Below are 17,868 nucleotides of genomic sequence, written 5' to 3' on the forward strand. Positions count from 1 at the left end.
CCTGTGTGAGGTTTGATGTGGCCAAAGCATAAAGTGTGTGTTATCAGGGTTGAGGAAGGGGTCCCAAGCTGCTGTGCAGCATGCATCCTACGGAGCTTTGCAAGCCATTCTTAGACCGTGTCCTTTAAACAAGGAACTTGCATTAGCCAGGACTCTTACAATCTTAAGCAACAGCAACCCAATTCTCCCGGTCTTGAACTGTTTTGATTAATGTAACTGAAACAATCAGTGTTTGCTGCTTTCAAGTATGGCTGGATCCAGGTGCTCAATAGATATCATCCAAAGCCTGTCTCCCTCCCTCCTTACTATCTAGCTTTGGCTTATTCTTCACCTAGGCTCTTTCCAAGTGGGGCCGAGTTGAGCCCCAGCAGCTCTAGGGTCTCTAGTATCTCATCAATGGGGAAAGAAAGCGGTTTGCTCCGGATAGTTCTGGCCAAATTCCTGGAGCAGCTGCAACTTGGTTCTGACTCATTGGCCTTGAGAGCTAAATTCCAGATGTCAAGTGACCCCAGGTCCAGTTCTGGCCCTGCCGAGACTCAGTAGACCTGGTGAGTCCCTTCATCCTGTGGGTGTCCCTGTCTTAATCGTGGGAGAGGTGGACTTGAATATCTCCCAGGCCCCTTCTGGGTCCCACCTTGCAGCCTGTGCTCAGTTCGTCCGCCTGCTCCCTGTGCTGTCTGGGTGGCACGATGGGATCTGTGTGGGGACCAGAAGCCTGGTCACTGCAATCGCTATTGCCAGTGAGGACTGGCTCACCCCCTCCCCCATGCTTTCTGTCTCTCTGCCCTGACTGATGGCCAGGGACAGCAGGAGGGCATGGTCACTCCTTCCTGGGGGCCCAGGAGAAGGGCGTGAAGTCCAGTAGCGCCACGTGTCAGCCCGCTGTGATCCCCAGTGCCAGCCTGGGGACCTGCGGGTGACAGATCCCATTCCGGGCAGGGTGACTTAACGGTGGGAGGACGGCTTTGCTGGAAAATGAGACTGCTTAATCCTTAAATTAAATTTTATGTGCATTTTTTCCCCTCGAATTCTCACAGTACTTAATTCCGGTGCTAATCCCCGACCCTGGCTCTCATTTATGATCCGGGCCGTGGCCATGTTTTATCAGGCAGTGTGTAGCTGCTCTCCATGGACATCATGGTCATGGCAGCCACTCCCCACCCCGACAGACATGTGCCCCACATACCTCCCTGGCCTGTCCCCTGCCCCTGGATGTCGTCTTCCTTCTCCCGGTTCTACCCTTTCTTGTCCTCCTGTGGCCTCTGCTCGGCACTCATTCTCCTTACCTGGCCCTGCCCATTGCACCTGACCTCTAGGGACACCCATTGGTCACCCCATGCTGCCTCTGGAGGGAAGAGAGGGACAGCAGTCCCTTCCTTGCCCTGCCCCCTCCGTACATGCACTGTGGTAGGGACAAGATGCTTGCTTTAAAGCACAGCCTGCAACGCGGCAGGAGCTAGAAGCACTTATTCTCATTTCCCTCTCCTTCCTTCCTTTCTTCCTCCTTCCTCCTTCCTTCTTCCCTCTTTCCTTTCTCACGCTTTCTTTTCTTCCCCTCTTCCTTGCACTCACTCAACTATTACTACTACGTGCAAGGCCTTGTGCCAGGTGCTGGGGACTGGCAAGGCTGCAGCCCAGGGGAGGCAGGTGACAGACTTGTGACCCACCCTGACTTCCATGAAAGGGATGCACCACCCCTGAGTTAGTGACCCTTTGAGCTGTGACCTGACTGATGAAAAGGAGCAGGAGTGGGACAAGGGCTTCCAGGCAGAGGGCAGAGCAAGTGCAAGGGGCTTGAGGCCACATTGAAAAATTCTGACAGTGCATTCTGGTCAGGCTGGGGCCACGGAGACCAGCTATTCTCTGGGGGAAGGAGGGGCTGGAAAGGAGGCAATGTCAGGGGAAGGCGCTCCAATGGGGTTGGGCAATGGGCCTCAGCTTCTGACAATACAGGAGAAAACTGCCCCAGGAGCTGCCCACCTGGCTCTGACCCCAGGGGTGGCCTTTGGGGCCATCAGACACCTAGGTTGCTCCTACTGTGAGCCCCTCATCCACAGCATGGTGGGTGAGCTATAAGACTCCAGATCCCAGCTGGGTCCTGCCATGGCCACCTATGGCTATGCCACTTAACCATGCCTTGCCTCAGTTTCCCCATCTTGGCGTCAAAGGCCTATTGAATGTGTGAGCTCCTCCTTGCAAAGGGCTCAGAGATGGCATCAGAAGGTGCTGGCGGGGGAGTCAGGGAAGTACAGCTCTTCCGGGCAAGATGCCAAGTGGTAAAGGAGACGAGGATGTCTCGAGGTCTGGCCGGGGGACCCCAGAGTAGGGCAGGGGTCAGGGGAAGCTTCTTGGAGGAGGTGACGCAGGGGAAGCCTTGAGGGCTGAGAAGAGTTTTATCTGCAAAAGGGAGCAGTGTGGGGGCTGTGGGTTTGGAGGACAGCAAAGGGTCCCACAGGATGAGCAGGACAAGCTGGCAAGGGGGAGAGGCAGTGTGGCCCAGGTGAGGCAGGGCAGGCAGGCTGGGGCCACACGGTGCCACCCCAGAGTGTTGTCTCCAGCAGGGTGAAGCCAGGAAGTGAGTGACACAATGAGACCAGCTCTGAGATCACACAGCTCTCTAGCAGCCAGGGCAGGGTGCCCTGGGGAGGAGGAAACTTGCAGGGTGACCTTGGGCAAGTCCCTCTCCTGCTCTGGGTGCTGGAGCCCTCTTCATCCGTACTGTGAATGCTGGGCTCAGTCCCTGCTGGCCAGAGCAGAGGGCTGGGACCCTCAGGGAACAAGCAGGCGGTGCAAATAAGGGATGAGGGGGCTCTTGCCACGGGCACGGTGTGTGCATGAGTTCACGTGTGCACGTGTGTGTGTACATGGGTATGCATGTGCATGTGTGTGCAGGATGGGGTTAAAGGCACAGGCCCGAGTTCATGGTTGCTGCTGGCTGTGTTGCACTGAGGAAGTCAGCCAACGCTTCCACTGAGACAAGAAGAGAGTTGTGCCCAGCAGGACGGGCTCTACAAGCTCCAGGGCTGGAGCCACCATTAGTTACTTTGCTGTCTACACAAAGGAACCGGCCCCAGAGCTTGCCCAGGGTCGATACAACTGCAGAGCTGGAGGTGGGGTGTGAACTCAGTAGATCTGTCTGGCAGGTCCACAGGGTCCACATTTCCAGTGACTCTGCTGGGAAATGGGAGGAGAAATGAGAGGGGCATTGGCACCAGGAGCCTTTGAACTTGCTGGGGTGGGGGGGGGGGGCTGGGCCAGCTGATTTCCCTGTCTGGGCATCACAGTGAGTACAGTTATTCAGCTCCCAGACCTCCAGCTCTGGCCTTCATGTATTCAACGAGCACTGGGTGTGTCCAGGCCTCAGGAAGAGAGTGGGGAACAAGACAGACAGACAAAAATGGTCTCTGAGCCTGGTTCTGAAACAAAGGTGTAGGGAAACTGGAAAGGGGATGTTGTCAGAATCCCTGCAGTGGGTCCTGGCCTCCTGTAAGCCATGACAGCACAAGGCTAAAGAATAAACACAGGAAACAAAACTTAGAGAGAAGCTGGGTCTTGGGACCTGATCGATGCTGCTCTGGGCAACAAAGACAAAGGCCCCCAAGTGCGTGTAGTATTTATTGAATACAACTGTGGAAATGAATAGGGTCATGGTATGCCTTGAAGGCATCTGGCAAAATACTGCCAAACACCTGGCATGATGGTGCCAGGCAGGGCTGTCAGGGAGTAAGCACTGCTTATCTTGCTTGAATAGAACAAACCAGTACTGGAAGCAGGTGCATTTAGCAAGTAATCCATCAGATCAGTGAGAAGCCAAAATTCGAGGGAAAGGATTTTAATTGGGGTCACACTGACTGAGCTGCACATAACTCAGCAGAGCCCTACCACTTCACAGACCAGGACTTAGGCCCCCAGTGACAGCCATTATCATAGGAACAATAGTATCCCAATTCTGCTACCTGATGTGCCCATTTGAGTCACGTGGGGCTTCAGTCTGACTCCTGATATAAAACAATATAGCCAAATTAGGGAAAGTAAGAAGCAGGTGCCACTCATAGCCCTTTAGTACTGGGTAGAGATGTCTAATAGATGGAAGTATATTCATCGGCTTTCCTGCCACTGGGACACAGGGCCCGACAGCCACAGCTTAAAAGACAAGAGGTTTATTTGACTCAGTTTCAGGGGTTTCCATCCATGATTGGCTCATAAGGCAGGACCATCATGGCAGAAGGGTTTAGGGGAGCAAAGCTGCTCAGTTCATGGTGACCCAGAAGCAGAGAGCAGGAGACAGTGTCAGAGAGGAAGGGGTGAGAGACCAAATAGAGACCCAAGGTCACACCTCATGACTCCCCAGGCACCTCAGAGTGCTCTATTAATCCCCTGGGTGGCTTCTAAACTAATCAAGTTGTCGCAAAGAAGCTAAACCACCAAGGAAGGGAGCAGAGAGGGGCAAAGCCAGGGGAAGGTCCTGGGGGATGGAGGAGGTAAGTATAGTGTTTTTCAGCACCCCAGCAACTGTCACAATGGTAGGAGTCTGTGAGCCCTTCCTGTTCCCCTGCCAGCCATTGCACAGGCCAGGGGCCGCAGCCCAAGGAAGAGAGATAGTGGTGGCCTTGAGAAGCTATAAACCGGGAGGACTAGCCCTTTAATAATCCCAGGTGGGCACTCAGCTCAATTGCAGTTTGAAGATCCCAGCTTGCTTAGCACAAGTGGAAAATTACCTTTGCCTCTATTCTGCATTGCCTTTTGATCCCGGTTTCATCATTCAGATGTACAGCAGTGCATTTTCAATGGGTACTATTTAATTAGGCTCAATTTGTATAACTAAATTATTAAAGAATCATTTAGAGAGAATTCCTTGTCCAGATTCACTGGTCTCCACTGTTTGCTCAAAAACACTCTTGGAAAAGAGCCCGCTGCAGGCCCTGGGTTCTGGACTGCTCTCTTCCTCCACCTCCAGCACCCCAGCCCTGCTTGTCATTTAGTTTCCATCTCACTGACTTGAATGGAGGTCTTTGAACATCGCTGGGACCCACCGCCTCTGGCAGGTGACACCTATGATTGCAGAGGCTTCTAGGTGCTCCATTAGTCAATCACCAAACATTCTAGGGAGCACTGTGGGAGCCAGGACCTAAGGCAGGAGCTGGGGACCAGGATGAATAGATAGTCATGGTGCAGGCCCTGCAGACATGCACCACACACCCAGGTGGGGTCCGGATCCCATCTTTATCTTCATTAAGCAGCCTGGGTGTGGGCAGTGAGGAGAGAGAGGCTCGGAGACTGTGGGTCAGAGGTAGGGTCAGGACAGGTTCTGTTTCACCAAGGTCTTCCTCCCCTAGAGGAGAGTAGAGGGGGAGGGTCTCTGCCAGGGCAGAGAGGGGGGTGCGGCATGGATCAGGGGCGCCCAAGCTCCTGAGAAAGACTCCTGAGGACAGGAGCCCCCAAGTCATGAACCAAGGGTTGGGGGTGGATCAAGGTTCTCCAGAAAAACAGAACCAATAACAAATGCACATGTATGGCTGCACTCTGAGAAACGTGTCATTAGGCAGTTCCATCACTGTGTGACCATGGTGGGCTGCACATCCCAAGCCTCGATGGGATGGTGGCCTCACACCTCAACTACATGCCTGGGCAGCAGGTTACCATCCCAGGGCTGTGGGCAACTGTGACGCAATGAAAGTATTTACTTAGCTGAATGTGTTTATGCATAGAAATGACACAATAATGATACCAAGGGATGGGAATTTTGTCAGCTCTATTATAGCCTTGTGGGACCACTGATGTATACACACGGTCCATTGTTGACTGAAACCAAGAAATCAACCAGAGTGATTTACTACAAAGAATAGGCTCACATAATCATGGAGGCTGAGAAAGCCCAGTTAGCAAGCTGGAGTCCCCGGAGAGCTGATGCTGTGCTCCTGGTCTGAGTCTGCACCTTGAGAATCAGGAGAACCACGGTGTAGGTGCCTGTCTGAGACCAAAGAAGTTTCAAGATAAAAAAGAGTTAATACTTGAGTTCGAGACAAAGGCTGCTCATGGCAGTCAGATAGCAGGAGCCCCTCTGGTGCAGATTTTTTGTAAGCCTGGGGAGCCCATCTGCCTTACTTGGTCCACCCATCGGAATGTTTGTCTCACTCAGAACCATCCTCACAGACCACTCAAAGTGAGGTCTAACCAAATATCCAGTGCCCTGTGAGCCAGGGAAGGTTGTTGGATAAGAGTCCCCAGACACCCATGTATTAGAGGCTTAACCCAAGCTTGGTGCTTTTGGGAGGTGGTAGAACATTTAAGAGGTGGGGCCTAGCAGATAGTATCAGGTCCCTGGGGGTGCAGTCTCAAAGGGGATATGGGGACCCCGGCCCTTCCTTTTCCTCCCTTTCATACCCAGCGGCCTTCTCCACCACAGGCTCCCACCATGATGTGCTGCGCTACCACAGACTCAAAGCTAATCTGTCATGAACTGAATGCTCCCTGACCGTGAGCCCAAATAACCTTTCTTCTTTTGAAGTTGACTTGTCTCAGGTATTTGTTACACTCACAGGAAGCTGACAAACACAACACAAAATCAACCATCCTGGGGGAAATAGAGAGAGAGAGATAGAAAGACATCACCAGCCATAGACAAAATGGCAGCCTGGGAGTAAAGGAAGCTCCCATTCGTTCCGTCCTCTGAGTGCACAATGAGATGAGGTCACTTTCCCAACTTAGAGACTAGGTCACCGGGGCCAAAGGAAGTGACTCAGTTCTAACTCTGGCTTTCTGTTTCCTCTTCTGGTCTTGCAGTGCAGGTGACAACCTGGCCCTGTGGCTGAGTCAGCATGTGTGGTCCCTGTGTGGGTGAAGGCTGTGACACACTGTGGACACCATGTTCAGCAGAGTTTTCCAGGTCTCCCATAATGCTCTGCTTCAAAGTTGCCAAGAGCTCTGAACCAGACACAGGACCTTGCTCTGCCCCTGAGGCCTGGTGCACACCTGGGCCCATGGCCTCCCTTCAGGGGCCTCAGGCTCCTCCTCAGCAGACAGGAAGGGAGGTGGATGTTGGAGGCCCTTGCAGATTCACCAGAGACTTCTGAGAGCTCCTTGGCTCCAAGCTGCCTCTGTCCGTTGCCAGGAGTCTCTTGAGCCACTGGAACCCTCAAGTACATCAGGGCTGCTCTGGCAAGACCTCCAACCAAGGGGTCTACTGTCCTCACCGAAGGAGGGCACTGGGGAACCTGTCCCCTCCCCTCCCAGGCCATCAGCAGAGCCATGGACAAGGAGTTGTCAGCTCTTGCTGGAGAAGAGATGGCCGCACGAGCACCCAGCTCTGCCGTCCTCAGCCTGGGGAGCCCTGGTCCAGACACAAAGCTTCCTCCTCTCTTTCCTACCCCTAGGGAACTGTCCTCAGTAGCCTGCACCCAAGTCAGGTGTCCTGGACTCATGTTGGGCGAAGAGGAGTCCGACATATCACCTGTGATCCAAAAAGGAAGTCGGGAGAAGCTTAAAGCCAGCAGCCCCGATGGGCACCAGAGGGAAAGGCCAAGGCAGAGCAGATGTCCGCGGTGCCAGTCCTGCTCCTAACTCACTGTGTGACCTTGAGCAAGCTGCTCCCCTCGGATTCTCATCTCTACCATAGGGATGAGAATAGATCAAGTTGACCCGGAAGCTCCCCAGGTTGGCTTTCCTGCCCCTGGGCCTTCGCACATGCTGCCCCCCCCATCCTTCCTCTCTCACTTTGCACTTGGCCAGGTCCTGCCCACATTTCCAATCTTGATGGAACGCTTTCCCCCAGATCCCCAGGCCTCAGTAGGTGCCCTTGTAACATCCTCCCCGACACCTGCTCTCTAATTTCCCCCTCCTGGCGCTTGTCTTACCAAAGTTGGAACAACACATGGCAAGGTGGTTCTTTCACCTTTGCTTCCAGTCCCCGGAGGACCAGGAGTCACATCTGTGCTGTTTACCTCTGTGTCTCCAGTGCCAGCACAGGGCTGGCACACAGTAGGTGCTCAATAAATGTCTGTTGCTGGACAGACTGGATGCATGAGTGCTTGAATCATATAGGACCCTGCAGGTAAAGAAGAAAGGAATAAAGAATGCAGAAAACACCCGTGCTCTCTGAGCATTATAAACAGCCCGCCGTCCTGCAGGCCGCATTGCAATAGCACCCAGTCGCCATACGGAGAGAAAGGAAGAGGGGCCACTGCATCAGGCACCCTGCCTCCCCACCTTTCCTGCCTCAATTTCCCCTGCTTCCCCATGCAGAGGAGCTGGAGAAAGGGTTCACCGCCAGGAGGGGCCTTGCGGAGATCCATCCCCCACAGCCCCTTCCCCAAGCCTCGTTGTGGTTGCCCTGGAAATCAGCGACCCTCAGAGATGGAAGATGAGGATTTCAGGTGTGTTATCAGCCCTGGGAATCTGCACGGAGACGTCAAAGCTCCCAAATTGTCCGCATGTAAATACGCGCAGTGAAGAGAGCAGAGACAAGACAATTAGTCCAAGCTGTCGGGAGACTCGCATCAGCAGCTTCATTCCTGAAGGGGGCCTCTCTTCCAGAGATTTCCCCTGGCTGCAGCGAGTCTCTCATGCTGCCAGGTGCTGTCAGCTCTGTGGAGAGAAGACAAGAATTAAAAATAAAAATTGACTTTCAGAGAACAAAATCAGACCTGATGACTCAAGTCATTCAAACCAGCCGTGGTTATGGATTGCAAAACTGTTTGTCAAAAGTGGCTGGCAGGAACGGAGGAGGGGAGATTGTTTCCCTCAGAGAAGAGGTTTAGGAACTTGTTCTGCTCAGCCAGCTCTTCCTTTAGGGCTGGGGTACCCCCTCAACACACCTACAATCCCAGCACTTGGGAGGCAGAGGCAGGAGGATCGCTGAGAGTTCGAGGCCAGCCTGGGCTACCCAGTGAGTTCACGTCCAGCCTGAACTGCACAGCGAGACCCTGTCTCAAAAAAAGAAAAAGGAAAAGGAAAGATTTCCAGCCACAGCCCTGCCCACCATGTCAACTGCTCAACAGCTTCTCTCTTCAAGCTCTTATCCTGTTCTGAGGCTGTGCCGGATAAATTGCAGGTGCTCCATTCAATACAGTTGATCTTCATATTAGCAAATTCATATTTGCGTATTTGAAATTCCCCTATTCACTAAAATGTATGTGTGAGTCCCCAAGCCAATATTCAGGTCATTGGAGGGCATGCACAAAATAATCCGAGCCAGTCTACATGTACATTCTCAGTGAAAATCCAACAAGACTGTATCGCGACCTTATTGTTTTGACCCTCACACTGCAAACAAGTAGCCTTGATTGGTCTACTTAGTGCCAGGAGTCTCACTTCGTGTGCATTTTGCTGGTGACTTTTCTGTTTAAAATGGCTCCAGACATAGTGCTGAAGTGTGCCATAGGCATAAAATACATGTGTTAGGAATGTTTCGTCCAGATATAAACTCTAATACAGAGCTGCCAGCTGAGCGTGTAATGATAGTGAGCCCACACACACAGGAAGGAAGATTCTTTAAAGAGACACACACATAAAGAAAGGTTAGATATTGATTGGTTGAAAAAATATTGTGACCAGAGCCCACAGGAACCTAACCTTGTATTTTGCCAGGGAGCAAAGATTTGATGTTTTCTAACTCAGCGTTTGCTGTGGCTTTATAGAACTGCCCTGCATAAAGAAAACAAGTTGTATCTGACCCAGTGGGTGGAATTATCTCTGAACCTGAGGTCTCCCAGATGTACTGGAGGGCAGAGATAGGTCTGACCCATTTGTGCCCTTCCAGCACCCCTGGGAATCCAGTCAATCTTTGGCAAGTTTGTGCTGATTGCATTTCTCGCTGTGACAGACATGGAAGTGGTGATTTGTTCTGTTAATATTTAGTCAGTGTCTTCTGTGAGCCACACACTATGGTAGAAGCTGAAGAGACTGCAACACAGACACAGCCCAAATCCCTCCCCTCAGAGAGCTTGTACTCTAATTCAAAGATATGCAATAAACAAAACAAATAAATAGTGTGTAGTGCATTAGATGGTGACTCAGGTTTGAAAAAGAAGCAGGATGGGGAGGGTCAGGAATAGGAGAGAGAGGGTCAGGAGTAGGAGAGGGCTGGGAATTTTAGACAGAGAAGGGGGGAAAGTTGAGCTGAGAAGATGGCTTCTAAGGAAAGGAAGTAGGGGAGCTTGGCAGGCAGGTGTGTGGGAAAAGGGTGACCCAGGCAGGGGACAGGAATGGCGATGGCTCTAAGGCAGGAGTGCTTGGGGAGCAGCAGGAAGCCACACACTGGAGGACAGTGAGCCATGGATGTGGCATGAACCAGGATCAGAGAGGTGATGGGGAACAGTGGGCTATAGACTGGCCCTTCTCTGAGTTTGGTTTATTCCAGGAATGCAAGGTTGGTTTAACATCCATTCTCCACTGTATGTCACATTAGTAGAGAAAGAAAAAAGAAAATGCTACAAGCAGATTTAAATGCATCCCTGGAACAAACATACTTAATTATGATACACAATCCACCTTACATATCATGGGGCTTGATGTTCAATGTTCCCATGAAACCAGTTGCAAAGTTCTCTCTTCTACTGCCTGGTAGAGTCTGTGAAATGCTGGTGCCTCATCTTTAAATGGAGCTTTGGAAGAATTCAGCAGTGAAGCCAGCTGGGCCTGTAGTTTTCTTGGTGAAAAGAATTTCAATAAAGAATTCCATTTTGGGGGGCCAGGGATTTAGCTCAGTGGTTTCACCGCCTGCTGCACAAGAGCAAGGACCCGATCCCTGGTACCAAAAGAAAAAAAAAAGTATTCCATTTTTAATAGCTATGATACTACTTGGATTTTCTGTCTTATATCCATTTGTTAAGCTGTGTTTTCTATGAAATTTTCCATTTCTTTAAAGTTTTTACTTGTATCAACATAAAATTACCCACAGTATCCTCTTATGGCTTATTTGTAAGTCTGTGAGATGAGGGTGATGCCCTTCTTTGCATTTATGATTGTGCTGGTCTATGCTTCTCTCTACCCCTATTGCTTATTCCAGGGGCTCAACAATCTCAATGGCCTTTTCAAAGAATTGGACATTGTTTTAAGCACTGGGGCTAAAAGTTGAACATCCAGTGTTACTGTTTCCATGGATTTGACATTTTAGAGGAGGAAGGGGATCAAGAAACTGGCTATCACAATTTTTAAAAAATAATTTCATCTTGCAATAAGTTCTATGAAGAAAAGAAAGAGAGTGAGATCTCCTGTGAATTATCTGCTTCTTTAAAGGCTGGTGGTGTTTGAACAGAAAGGTGGGCAGGGCCCATAAAGTAGGGTCCTTGTAGGGTATAGTAGAGAGCTTAGATTTTATTTTAATTGCACTGGCAAGTGTATGTATTAGTCAGCAATGACTGCAACAATGCTCTATAACAAACAACCCCTAAATCTCAGTGGTTCTCAACAGCAGTAAATTTTCTCTCTTACCAATGGCAGTGTGAGTCACACTAATAGCTGATCTTAGATCTTCTCCATATATTCTCCATATATGCTTTCCTTGTGGCAGATGGCAGATATGCAAAAGGCCAAGCCAAACTACACAAGTTCATCTGGTGCTACTGCTTACATCATGTCCATTAACACACCCTTGGCCAATGCAGGGCACACAGCCAGGTCCACTTCCTGGATTACTTCAGGTCCTGCTCCTGGGCTGTACCATCTCCAGCACCCTGTCAACTGCATCACGTCCACAGACAGATGCTGACTTGTTTTTCACTCTTGCAGTAGATGCACCATGCATGCCGGTTTCTGTCTGTTCTGTTTGCTGCTGTCCACCCCACATCTTGAGAGTGGCCTGACACACAGTCAGGGCTCCATGAGCCTTTGTTGGATGAATAAACACATTCCCAGGGACAGCCCTACTGTGTAGGCACACAGCTCTGGGAGACCATTCACCCTGGGTCTAGTCTTCAGACCTCTGAGACCTTCAGACCTGCTGCTGTTGAGAAGACCACAGGTTCCCCAGGCCACTGACACCTGGGGCCCAGGGGCTTCTGAAGCCTGGGCCACCTCCCCCATAGCCCTGAACCCTGGAGCAGGGACCAGGGTGAGAGAGAGGGACCCCAAGTCCTCCCACGGCCCCCAGACTCAGTTTCAAGAGCAGAGGCTGACGTTTGCAGCCAGATCTGAACAAAGGGGAGAGAAAGGGACTCGGGGACGTCTGTTACTGGTGACAAGCAAACCTAGGCACTGACTGCTTTTTCAAAAGAATAAATCACTTCTGATGGAAATGGTAACTAATTGATTTTACACACTGGCTTTTCAAAAGACAGTGCCTGCCATGAAAGGAGTTTGCAGGGAGAACTGCAGTGTGCACGTGTGTCCATGGCGAAGGAGGTGGTGGCAGCTATCGTGGGAACAATGGGAGGACACAGGGAAAGGCAGGGCACATGTGGCTAGGAATGTGATCATGCCTGCCAGGGATGGGCGATAGCTAAGGCCCTGTGGCTGGAGGGCCTTGCAAGGGACACACACAAGGGAGGATGGCAAGTTTACAGTGCGGGATGTTTGCAGAAGTACTCGCCTCCCTTTGTGTGCACAGGGGAAGAGCGCTGGAGACAGCAGCTGCTGGAGTGCAGACACGAGGGCTCGGCCAACCCCCAGCCCAAGGGGCACAAGGGGAGGACCACGGACCACTGAGAAGACTGCCCGGCGTCAGGCCAGCTGCCTCATCACTGGCACTGTGTGGGGACATTTGGCAGAGAGCCTATGAGGGGAAAATCTGTTCCCATTCCACACTTGTACTGACGGAGCACCACTGGTCCTGTTCTGCTGAACAGTCATCTCAGAAGGGGGTCTCCTTCCAATCGCCCAAGGACCGGAAGTGCGGCTGCAGGGTGGTGTCCGACCCCTGCCTCCCTTCCCACATCCCCCACCCCACCTCTCACTCCCCTGTGCTCCAGCCAGACAGGTCAGGATGTCACCCTCCCTGCCTGCTGGTGTGAGGGGACATCCCCATGCTCTCCCTGCCCGTCCACGTCCCCAGCCATGAAAGGAGTAAGAGTACCCCATTGGAGTAGGCCACCGCTGGGAGCTCATCATGGGAGCTCTGAAAATCGGGGTTATGAGGGGTAGTGAGCAAATGATAAAGTGTTGGCTGTGCCATTTTTTATTCCCACCAGAAATGAGTGAATATTCTCATTGTTCCATATCCTCACCAACACTGTGTATGGCTGTTGTTTTCTTTTTCACTTTTTAAAACTTAACTTTTATATTTTGTGATCTTTGTGGATTCACATGCAGTGAGACCTATTTTTCTTTTGGGTCATGGATTACACTAGCTGCGGACATAGTCAATTTTATGCTCAGTGCTAAGGTATGCCCTTAAGTCACACCCTCTGGGTCTTCATTGTCAGATCTTGTTCAGGTAGATCCAAGGCGGCATTCAGTCTAGGCTAATATAGCTCCATTATTAAGGGTTTCCACGGACTCCATTTGATGTTCCCACGTATTTGAAGACAGGGGAACATAATCTTCCTCAGGCCTCTCTGACCTCCAGGAAGTGCTTGGCCCTCTGGTTTCCAGTGGTAGTTAGGTACTCACGCCAGCCCCAAAAACTTTCACCTTACTCATTCTTCAGCCAGGATCTAGCCACATACTGAGAGCAGGCCACTGCTGGAAGCTGGGTTGATCTGTCTGTCTGTCAGTCCGTCTCCTTCCCTGCGTGTATCCTTAAGCCTCAGCTGCCCCTGCTCCACCAATTCCACTTCCCGTCTCCCAGCCAGTCCCCTGCCGGCCCTGTGGGGTTTCCTCCAGTTCTCAGGGGCGGGAGCCACCCTCAGGCATTCACCAAGACACCCCAGGGCTCCTCTCATTTGTTCCCGTTCTCTTAGACATCACGGTATTCTGCCTTTTTTAAAGAGTGTTTTCAGCCTGCAGATAGTTCTGGGTCTCTTCCTCTCTCTTAGTAGAAGTGCAAGTCCCTCACCAGCCTGATATTTTAAACACAAGAAGCCGAATTGACCTAAGAGAGGACCAAGTTCTGGGAAGCAGAGAGGACATTGGCATCTGGCTCCCTCCAGCCCCGTCCGGAGTTGACATTTGAAAGTCAAAGCTGGGCTGGTGAGACACACGATTAGGGCCCCCCCAAGCTTCAGGGGCTCTGAGCTAGAAGACCCCGGATGCTGGGACGCATGAGGGGACAATGGGACCAAGGGCTGCTGATCCAGGCTGCAGCTCTCCCCGACTGGTTTGCTAGAAAAGGAAAAGGAAAAACAATAAAAGATATAAATATGGCAATGAAACCCTTTCCAACTGGGGCTTGACAGAGATTTTGTTATTTTTTTCCTCCTAAAGAAGTGACACTGCATCCCTCATTGCACCCCACAGCCTCCCAGCTCCTTTGTCATGCTCCATAATGTGTTTGCGAGTTTCTGTCCATCGCTGAGTCTCCCTGTGCTTTGTCCTGTGTGAAACCGCTGGTTTCTATGGCAATGAGCCTGCCAGATCTCAGAGACCAGTGGAGGGGCAGAGGTTCCTTAGTGCACATCCGGGGACAGGAGGAAGCCCGGGCCAGGGGCAGGAGAGATGGGAGTAAGATACCAGGGTCTCTCCGCTGGCCACGGCTTCTCCCAAGCCTTGGGACCCTGGGTGGCCGTCCAGGGTCACCCTCAGGCTGGCGCCATGTGATGACTTACCCAGTGGTGGCACTGAGCTCGTTCTCAGCCACCACTCAGGGAAGCACAACAGGCCCTGTGCCAGGTGGGGGGACACAGAGATGACTACGGCTCAGTCGCTACCCCCAGTCGGCAGACAATCTGGCTAGAGAGGGAAATGATAATAAAATAAAGGAGTATGCATTGTGTTGAGGGTCAACCAGGCGCTGTTCTAGGAATGACACACCTTAAATTTGACTTCTCTCCCCAAAAACCTATGATTCGGTTATTTTTATTATTTGCATCTTGGAGTCATAACCAAGACTTACCCAAAATCAGACAACAGATAAATGTTAAAGCCAAGATTCCGACCCAGGGATGCACCCATTTAGTTCCCTACCTGTACACATCTCCTGCTGCCCTCAGCCTCTCTGTTCCTCTTCTGGAAGTCTGTTTGGTCCAGGTGTCTCAGAATTTAGAGGGCTTTCTTAGGTTTTTTTGTTTGTTTGTTATGTAGTTCAGGTTGGCCTTGAACTCACTAAGTAGCCCAGACTGGCCTTGAACTTGCAGTGATCTACCTGCCTCAGCCTCCTGAGTGCTGGGATAATAGACCTGTACCACCACATTGAGCTACAGGGCTCTCTTAGGTATCCTCCTCCTCCTCTCTGCTTCTCTCTCTTCCTCACTCTACCCCACACCTGCCTCTCTGGCCCTGTAGCATCTTTGCCTCCTATCCTCTCATTCTGGAGATAAATGTATCATTGAATTGAGGCCCCTGGAACATGAATTAAACATAGGAACAAATCCCACGGCGGCCTCTGCACCTCATGCTGCACAGGGATGGCATTAATGAAGGGTCACATAGCTGCCACCTCGCTTCATTTTCTGAAATCCCATCCACTTTGTCCAGACAGTGGGATGAAATAGCCAACATCAGAAAACTGGAGAAACTTCAGGGACAGAGGAGCTCTTTAAAAATAGCTCTCATGGCTGGCAGGGGGGCCCGGCTGAGCCTTCCTTGAACTGAAAGAGAGAACCAGGGTCTGGAGCTCTTTGAGGGGCCCTGCTCAGCCCCCACGCTGTCAGAGGAGGCCCCTGCTTACCAAGCCAAACCCTGCACTTCCACCAAGGCCAGCATGGAGACCAACAGGGGCTGAATTGAGCAGGGTGTTGCCTGAGCCCAGACCCTGACCCCTGGCAGGGCAGAGAGTGTAGACTCCCTGGTACAGCTTCCAGGGATTCCCACCTCCTGAGACCCTGCCCTCTGGCAGCCACACCCCAGGCCACAGAGTAGGGACCACCCATCATGCAGCCCAGGCTGAGCCAGGGACAGAGATGATCAAGCCCACACCCAGTCTCAGAAACGGGGCCCAGGCACAATGCCAGGTCTCAGTGATAGACAGGATCTGGGACAGTCTGGATCCAGGGCTGAGTGCCTGGCCCTTATAGGTGGCACAAACAAACGCCCTCCTTGCAAGCTCTGCATCTCAGAGCACTGTTCCACATGGAGCCTTCTGTGGTTCCGAGTAGCTAGCAGCTCAGGCTTTGGGCCAGTCCTGTCCAAGTGATCCCTGAGTCTCCTGATCACAGCTGTACATGTGGCCCCTGCTCCTGTCCTAAAGTCAACCCTAACCCTAAGGTGAAAGTGCCTGGCAGGGAAAATCTGCTCAGTTCATGGCAGCCAGGGAGCAAAGAGAGAGCCTGAGACCTGCCCCCCAAAAACACAATGTCCGGTCGCCCTCCATCTCCTCCAAGTGGGCACCACACCCAACAGCACGTTCAGTCATGAACTCATCCATGACCTAAAACAGATGAGAATAGGCCCCATGATCCCGTCACCCTCCAAAATCCCACTTCTGAACAATAAAACTTCAAGGGGAACACTTTATTTTTCTTTTATTTTTTGGTACCAGGGATTGAACTCAAGACCTTGCGCTTGCGAGGCAGGCGCCGGAACCACTGAGCTAAACCCCCGGCCCCGTTTAGATCCAAACCCTAACACACATCATACTCCATGATTAGTGAGTAGTACAGTTGAATGGGTTTTAGCATGCAGGTATTCACATAGTCATGCAACCATCACCACCTTCAATCTTAGAAGCACTTGCCAACCTGCCTACTCCCATTCCTATTAGGAGTCTCTCCCCTGGGCATCCCAGCCTCCTCTCCCAAGCTTGGTAGCCACTAACCCACTTTCTGGATCCTGAGATTGCCCACCATGGGTATTTCACATACGCCGACTCAGGCAACTTGCACCTTTGTGTCTGGCTTCTTTCACTTAGTATAATGTTTCTGGGGTTCACCCACACTATAGCATGCGACAGTACTTCATTCTTTTCTTTACTGACAAATAACATCTAACCCATGGACAGAGGACATTGTATCTAACCATTCACTCTTTGAGTTGTGCTCATGTTTTGGCTGTTATACACAATGCCATATATTCACCTACAGTGTTGGTATGGTCACATACTTTCATTTCTCCTGGGTGAAATACATAGGAGTGGAATTGCTGGGTTGTATGGTTACTCCACAATTCCTTTTGAGGAACTGCCAGACTGATTTCCAAAGCATCATTTACCATTCCCATCAGGGAATGATGTATGAGGTCTCCACACCTTCCCCAACACTTGTTGGTATCAATCTTTTTAACTATGCCATCCCAGTGTGTGTGAAGTAGCATCTCATTTTGCTTTTGAGTTGTATTTCCCTCTTGGCTAATGATATTGGTCATCTTTTCACATGCTTATTGGCCATTTCTACCTTATTTAGGGAAATAGCTGACATCCACCGCCCATTTTAAATTGGGCTATTTGTCTTTTCATTACTAAGTTGTAACATTTTTTCATATACTCTAGGTACAAGTCCCTTACATTTCCTTTGCAGATATTTTCCCAATCTGTCAATTTCCTTTCTGTGATTGTTTTTTTCCATTAGCAATAATTGCTCCTCAGATAGACCTCATTGGCGAAGATACTGCCACTGCACAAAGCTCTGTGACTGTTTTTTGAAAGTTTTTAGTTTCCAAGAAGCCCAACTGATGTATATTTTTCTGTGTCATTTGTACTCTTGGTTTCATACCTCAGAAGGCTTTGTCTACCCCAAAGTCACAAAGATTGGCTCCTATATTTTCTCCTATGAGTTTTAGACTTTTTGCTCTTACATTTAGGTATAATATTCGTTCTGAGCTAACTTTAGTATGTGATGTGAGGAAGATGTCCAACTTCATTCGTTTGCCTGTCTCTACCCCATTGTCGCAGGACCCACCACA

General features: G+C 50.9%; 1 pseudogene; it reads right to left on the minus strand.

Annotated features, from left to right (window-relative positions):
• Window positions 1-17,512: 17,512 nt before the first annotated feature.
• On the minus strand, window positions 17,513-17,591 carry LOC147829566 (U4 spliceosomal RNA; annotated as a pseudogene).
• Window positions 17,592-17,868: the final 277 nt, after the last annotated feature.

Source organism: Heterocephalus glaber, unplaced genomic scaffold, assembly GCF_053883595.1.
Source record: "Heterocephalus glaber isolate CG9 unplaced genomic scaffold, H.glaber_assembly_v1.0 deba00000594, whole genome shotgun sequence".
In the NCBI taxonomy this organism is placed as follows: domain Eukaryota; kingdom Metazoa; phylum Chordata; class Mammalia; order Rodentia; family Bathyergidae; genus Heterocephalus; species Heterocephalus glaber.